General features: G+C 39.7%; 1 pseudogene; it reads left to right on the forward strand.

Annotated features, from left to right (window-relative positions):
• The first annotated feature begins 7,370 nt into the window (after window positions 1-7,370).
• On the forward strand, window positions 7,371-7,835 carry LOC123824927 (annotated as a pseudogene).
• The last annotated feature ends 270 nt before the right edge of the window (window positions 7,836-8,105 follow it).

Consider the following 8,105-nt stretch of genomic DNA (forward strand, 5'->3'; position numbering starts at 1 on the left):
GAAAGGGGGAAAATGGGACAACTGTAATAGCATAATCAATAAAATATATTTTAAAAAGATATAGTTGGCAATGAGTATCAATATCTAAAACATCATTGTTCTCCTTGGGCCTTCATACAAACTGAGCAAGCACATTTCATGTAGAGGGGAAATATGTTGAAATTCCACTCCAATCACGTAGTGAGGACACTAATTACAGAACAATTTCCCTGGCTGTGGTGGGTGGTGTGGCAGGAGGGCTCATGGGGAGGGAGCATCTGACTTAAGCAGGACCAAGGCAGGTCATCCCCCAGGAAATCTTATGCCTGCCTCTAAGGTAGGGAGCCATGCTTTACCTGTTATGGGAGACCTGGCAGGAGTGTTGGTAGTGGTCTGCACCACTTTCAGAGTGTGGGGCAAAGTCTACCATAGGAGAGGATAAAGCTACATTTAGAGATGAAGGAAAATGGCCAGTGCAAAGGGAAGCCTGGTAGTTCCAGTGGTGAGTGAGTCTAGCTGTCTCCGAGGGTGAAGTATCTAACTTTTGGATTATTATGAGTTGCATTTCAAAGAGCTACCAAAGGGCCCTGGGCAACAGGTTTCTCTCTCTCTCTCTCTCTCTCTCTCTCTCTCTCTCTCTCTCTCTCTCTCTCTCTCTCTCTCTCTCTCTCTCTCCCCCCTCACATTCAAATATACAAAGTTGGGTCAGAGATATGTCCGTTCAGGGGAAACTAATAAAATGAGAAAGTATTTTGAGAAAAATTTTAAGGGCTTCTATTATTTTGTAGTTGTGGGACTTGGGTTTAATTTGAATCAGTAAACTCTCAGATGGTATCTGTGAGCATTTAGAAAAGGAAAGTTAATTCACAACTGATGCTAGCTTTTGTGCAGAGGCAGAAAGATGTACTGTAACATATGATGCAGATCACTTTAGGGTAATTGAACCATGGCTTTTGCATGCTTTCGATCCTAAGCTTATCTCTGTCTGAAGCCTGTAGAAAATCTTTTCCCATTTACATAACAGGGCCAGAGATTATTACAACTAAAATTAGATCCACGAATTGCTATGCATAGTGCTTTGTAGCATAATCAAATTATGATAAAATAGCTTTTATTTCTTTATAGCTATATAATATAGTTAGGTTCTTTGGTAATTTGTTTAGAAATAAAGGAGTGGCAGTACTATCTTTTTGTATTAAAGCATCACTGATTTTTGGACAAATCAACAACCTTGCTTGCCTGTTTTTTAAAGACATGCTTATTTGAAGAACGGGAAGGAGTAGGACTAATAAAAGATAGGATCTAATTTCTTTTCCTTTCTTTTCTCTGCCCCTGCCTTTCAAGAATGTGCCCACTACTTCTGGGGTGTCCCCACTCACCCGCATCATTTAACCTGATAATGCCACCCTAAGGAAGGGTTCTTGTTCATTTGATATGACTGATAAAGTCAGATGCCTTATGCTTTCCTAATACTGGAAAATCCTTAGCTGTTGTTTTCTCTCAGATTCTGAATAGAGAAAAACCATGAAAACCTTGACATTAGTTAAACTGTTTTTAAAAAGATATAAATATGGGAAGGGAAGAAAAACAACCCAATTGTTGAGGAAAGAAGGGTACATGGGGAGAGGAAAAAGTGGAAATTAAGACTGAGTAATGGGAAAAACTTACAGAAGGAAGAGAAGAAAGATACTACAAGGACATGGCTAAGAAGGAAAGGAGAGTAGAGAGAGGGCAAGATATAGCCCAATGGAACCTTGTAACACTGTGTGAGAGAAATTTTCCACACCATTTCAAGGCTCTGAAAGTTTCTCCATGGCTCTATTGAGCAGAACCCCCCCCCCCAACCCCCAACGCATTCTCTATTACCATTAATGCTGAAGGTGCGGTAGCTGCAGAGGTGGCATTTTCTTCTAATTTAATTTTCAGTTACTGAACTCAGTTACCGACTCTTCAGAGCCTCAGGGAGGATGAGCCTTTGTTAAAGACTTGGCTGCTAACTTTCACTTTTCTTTTTAACCTCATTAGATTTCCCAAGGTTTGGTTCTAGACCAAAAGTGCTGCACAGTGGCTAAACTACGTAAAATAAGGGTTTTGGTGAAAAACAACACCTGCAAAAATGTCACATGAATTTCAATTTCAGTTGTATCCAGTGACATCACCAAATGAAATCCGAGTGCAGACATGGCACTAGTAATAGGGTATTAAATTTGTCACAGGCTTCATGAAAGCCACAGCCTGTAACATCCTTCATGGCACCCTGCGGTGCCATGAACCAGAAGGCTCTTTGTCTGGTGGCGTCTTTACGTGTGTGTTCAATGGGTAGCACAGCCAGGCAGACAGTAGCCTCTGAGGCAGAATTTGAAAATGGGCTGCTTACCTGGGTTAGTCCACATTGGGCATCACAATTCTGATTTAATTGGTGTAAAGAAACCATTTCCAGTGTATGGGGAGACTCATTAAAAAATATAATTTTTATTTGTTTGAGAATAGCTGGACCCTGGAATGAGAACTATGTATGATTAACTCTGAACAATAATATAAATGACCTATCAAGGTTATATGATGATACTGTGGTATCTTTGCTTCCAAGTTTTTCAGGGCATGTTTCTTTAGTGGCTGGATCCATGCCCCTGGGTTAGAGACTTTGTCCTAAATGGGCAGACACAACAAGGAAAGTTTCACTGCCTCAGGACTCACTTGGCCACTCACGGAGTCTCTGCACCTCTGCTCTTTGTGACAAGCTCTCCTCTGGTGCAATATTCTGTCCTTGACGTGACATCGAAAGACTTGTTAAAACCACCTAAGTGGGACAAGTCCCCCTTCAAGGAGTGTAAATCTAATTGGATCCACTACTTTTTCAGTGACATGGCTCTGCCTGTGTAGCACCCTTGCTTTACTTGAGATACCAGCTGCATAAAGAATCATTCTAAAGGATATATAATGATAATGAAAAACTTGGCTTGGTATATGGCTAAAACATTTTATATTTTATTACCTTTAATGAAAGAAGTGATATATTAAAATCAGATTTATTTGTTGTAAGAAAATGTACCAGATTTCACTTGGGCTTGTTCTAGAGGGAGTATTTTAATAAATACTTTTTTCTAAATATACAGCAAGAAATACATTTTACATTATGATCCATTTATTGCAATGTACACAGTTCTTGCTAAGAAACCATGCGATGTGGTCTGATTGCTTCTAGTCTATTCCATTCTATTTATTTCAAGGGAGGTGGGTGATGGGGGGATAATGGTGATGGAAGGAGATTTGACTTGGGGTGGCAAATGCACAATATAGTATACAGATGATGTATTGCAGAATTGTATACCTGAGACCTATATAATTTTATTAACCAACAAATTTAATATAAAATAAATAAATAAAAATTTAAAAAATAAAACTGCTAGTTACAACCCACCACATTTATTTCATTACCCACCAAAGGGTGGTCATGCACAGTTTACAAATGCCTTTTCTAGAATTTTGAGGAAAATAAGCACAAAGGATAAGAGAAAAATTAAACTTAATAGAAATTAGGTAGTAGACACATGGTGCTAAATTCTAACCACACAGTAGCTGTTTTGTCCTTGTTATTTTAAGTATTGACTTTAATTGATGATTATTATTTTTGAAGATCTTGATGGTAACTTGTTACATTGACTTCTGTATGAAGTTTCAAACCAGCTGTGAGTAAACACAGCAGTAAGGTTCTTCATGGTTACTATTTTATTTAACCTTCAAAATAACAAAAGGAGATAAATGGTTTATCAGAGGAAGAAGCTGAGGCTAAGAGTTATGCAATTGCTCCAGGTCATGGCATAGTTAATAAGTAGGTGAGCCAAGTTACCCCGAAGTGTGTGACTTCCCTCCAGTGCACAGGCCCTTAGCTAAGAGGAGAGGCACAGTAAGGAGGCAAGCTCTTTCAACCACACCTTCTCTGTCCCCATCCCCCAAAGTCCACACTGCACTTGGCTGCTGCTTAGACTAAAGTGAAAGGAAAAGGTGGTGGATCTATTTTTGCACTCTAAATAGACCTCATCTCTACACCTCCTCAACCTGACATTTTTATATTTATATAACTTATCACTAATGACCCAATACATATCATAGGCAGATTGATAAATATACCAATTAGTCATGGGAATTTTAAAAATTAAATAAAGTACAATTTATACAAGCACATGGGATGACTATGCTTCTCCACCTCCTTGCATGCAGGTGCAGCCACACAGCCATCCTTAGCTAATGTGCAGTCATGAAGTGCACTGATGCCAGGGGACATTGGAGAGCCTGTGCGGGATTCCCATGTTTTCCAGGGAGGGCACATGCTTCCTATGGAAGTCCTTCACGGTCGTCCAGGGAGACCGGTTTCCAGGATGTGCAGACAGGTTGAACAAGAAGTCACATTTGTTGTGTTCTTCACTGAGACTTTGCAGTTTGTTACCACGGCATAACCAAGACTATCCTATTATGTTTAGTAACTCCAAAGAGCTGGTTAACATACAAAATATTAAAACATAGTGCATATATAACTCTAAAAATTATTAGTTAAATATATATGTATATTATAAAACAGCCAATATTTTTATTGTTTTTAGCCAAGGCTTTTTTTTATAAATTATGAATTTGCTCTTTCTATTTTTCACACAAGCAGCTTTCAGTCTTTTCTACACTCATTTTATCAGTTTATGTTGTATTTTATTAAATTGTCTAATTCTAATAAGTAAAAATAGCAGAAAAATTGGGAATACATGTAACTGATTCTTAGCAAGCATATAACTCATCTGGTTAAAGTAGAAAACTGGACAATACTAAAGAATAGTCTTTTGGTCATGGGTTTTGATGCAGAATACTAGTCCAGACTTTTACATAGGAGCCTAGAAAATCAGTGTATTCAATACCAACTTTGTGCAGTTTCTGAGGTTTCCTAGCTGACATTCCTCCTTCTTTCTCTTGGGAAGCACCCACTCAAACTAAGTCACCTTTCCACTTTGAATTCAAATGATACAGCATATCATAGGCATGGAAACTGACTTCCTGAGTGGCCACCAAGGGGCCTAATGATACAGCTTGGAAGTGCCATGAAGTTGTCTCTTTGTACAGTGAAACATGGCCAATAGGAAACAAGAAACTGGAGGGATCGGTAGCTGAATTTCCCCCCTTTCTTCCCATGGCTGCAACAAAATGAGCATCTTCTTGCAACTTCCTAGGAGAAAGTTCTTTGTGTGTGTAAACATAACTGCATCGTGAATTGTCATACTGCTTCTGAACTAAGTGTAAAGTGGCAGCTATCATTACACCACATCTCTTATTTCCTCACTTCTCCTTTTCCCCTCATCATCATTATTTTGGGATTACCAGTCTCTAGTGTCAGCACTTGAATCTCTGCCTTGGGCTTTGTCTTCTCAAGGAGCCATGCAAAGACAGTCTCGTGGGTCAGTTAAACAGAGGTGTATCTTAAAAGCTTTTATGGTACAGTAGTAGTGCCAGGTGAGGAGGGACTAGGAGATTAGGGGGCTGGTGGAATATCTATAGTAATGTACAGTCTTTAGTGCTTATCCAGGGAATATGATATCTAAAATTAATATGCATCCTTAAGGACAAAGCTGAAGAAATAGCTAATTGGATAAAACAAGGTTTCTACTCTGGTAGGCAAGCATAGGCATACAGAAGGAATAATAGTATTCTTATTAAAAATAATAAATAACACTGATTCTTACTTGTTGCAACCACTATGTTAAACATTTTATAAAGTGTATTTAATTGTTATAATGACACTCTGGGCTAGAAACTGATTTTCAGATGAAGAAATTGAGATTTAAGAAAACATAAGAGGCTTTCACATTGTCATCTAGTAGGAAATGGTGGAATGAAGATTCCAGCCCAGGCAGTTTGACTCGTAACTAACGTGTAATAGAGGATGGGCAAACACTTGAGTGTGGCATGAGGCAAAACGGTGCCACAAAGTGAGCTACTTCTCACAACCTCTCAAAAGAAAGTCTTAGAAAGTGTTTTGTGCTGAGTAAACATACCTGCCTAGTGGTGTCTAGAGAACCAGTAGCAATACCTCAAGCTGCAAATAGGAGAACCACTTCATAAAATAGGACACCCTGTGTGCGACTGTTGAGCAAGGTCAGAGGCAGTTTGAATGATTTCTCAGAAATTAAGCAACTTCCAGGTAAAGTAAATCATAACTAGCTGGTATAAACCTGCTTATATTGAAAGATCCTCTTTCTACTTTTATCATAGTTTTTGAAGACAGCTAGATCTTTCCAATTTCATTATTTCATTTATTCAATTATTCAACAAATAGTTAATAAACATCTACCCTGAACCCTGCAAAATTATAGGTGCTGTGGATATTCAGAGATAGTTAAGGTACAGGCTAAAACATTACGAATTCACAGGCTGGTAGAGACTTCCAACTACTCAAGAAATTGGAATTAGATAACAGTAAGCATGGACTATGAGGAGCACAGAGGAATGGATCCAACCCTTTGCCTGTTGCTGGAGGAATGGGGCACATGCCAGAGACAGTGCAGAAGAACTGTGTCCTAAGAACTGGACACATGTTTTTCTAAGAGACAAGGGAAATAGAGGGCAGAAGGAACAGTACAAAGGAATTGAATCATGAATGAGTATAGTGCATTCCAGGTATAGCTAGATGGTGGGTTTAGAATGTAGGCAGAGTGACTAGCAAAGCCAGGATGATACTTTTGAGAGTGAAAAGTAATGCTTTTTATAATTACTCTGGGACAACAGGCACTGTCCTGGGTAAACTGGGATTTTTGGTCACCCGAGTGAAAAGACTGCAGAATGGAGTTTTGAAATCATTTAGACTTGTGTTTGAATCAAGGCTTGGATTCTCAGAGGCAGAGTGACTGTGTTCAGTCAGTTATTTAGCTGACTATGCCTCCATTTCCTCATCTATAAAATGAAAATTAATCACTTCTCCCTTGAGGGTTTGTGTGATGACCAAATAAGGTGACACATATAATGCAACTAGTGCAAGGTGCCCAATAACTATTGTTTCCTAGTGTACTCTACTCCCATTATAAGACAAAAGAGGGAAATGAGGCTGGAAGATCAGGCAAGTGTGAGACTACTATAGCTCTTTCATATCATGCTAAGGAGTCTGAATTTCAACCTGAAAAAAGTAATTTAGCAGAGGTTATCCAATCACATTTGTGCTTTAGAGACATGAGTCTGGCAGCACTGTTTAAGATAGATTCAACTTACCAGGACAATGAGTCATACCTAGGACCTCCTAGTGATCTCTGGCACAGCAGAGTCTTGAGATCTTTATCTTTTTAGGTGGGGTTCACACTCTGCTGATGCTGGAAAATGAGGATAGGGGAGCGGGGTTGAGCCACAGATGGTGATTTAGAATGGGGAATTCTGATCCTTCTGGTCCTTATTCAGACTCAGAAAAAACTAACCATGGTGCTGACTCCCACGACAAAACCAACGTCAAGGCTGCCTAGGATAATTTTGGCAGCCATGCAGGTGACTATGGTGCAGAGATCCTAGAGAGGATGTTCCTGAGCTTCCCCATCACCAAGGCCTACTTATTCTACTTTAATCTGGCCCACAGCTTCTCCCAGATTGAGGGCCATGGCAAAAAGTTTAGTGATATTGTGGCCTAGTTGGGCAACTTGTGTGGCACCCTGCCAGCTCTGAGCAACCTGTATACATACAAGCTGAATATGGACCCCATCAACTCCAAGCTCCTGAGCCACTGCTTGCTGGTGACTCTGGCAAGCCACCATGCCTCTGATTTCACCCCTACAGTACACGCCTTCCTGGGCAAGTTCTTGGCCTCTGTGAGCACCATGTTGACCTTCAAATATTAAGCTGAAGCCATGACTATCCTTCCCCTGGGTCAGGGCCACTCTGTTCTTTTCCAACTACACTTCCTAATCTTTGAATAAGTCTGCATGGGCTGAAAAAAAAGAATGGGAAATTATGACAATTCCTAAAACCAGGTTCTCAAAATATGGTTCTGAAACAGCAGCACCTGAGAGTATGAGTTTGCTAGTAATGCAAAATCTTGGCCTTATAGACCTACTGAATCAGGAACTTTGGGGGTGAAGGTTCAACAATCTCTGTTTTAACCAGCCTGC

Source organism: Phyllostomus hastatus, unplaced genomic scaffold (genome assembly GCF_019186645.2).
Source record: "Phyllostomus hastatus isolate PE091 unplaced genomic scaffold, TTU_PhHast_1.1 phas_contig_58, whole genome shotgun sequence".
Classification (NCBI taxonomy): Eukaryota; Metazoa; Chordata; class Mammalia; order Chiroptera; family Phyllostomidae; genus Phyllostomus; species Phyllostomus hastatus.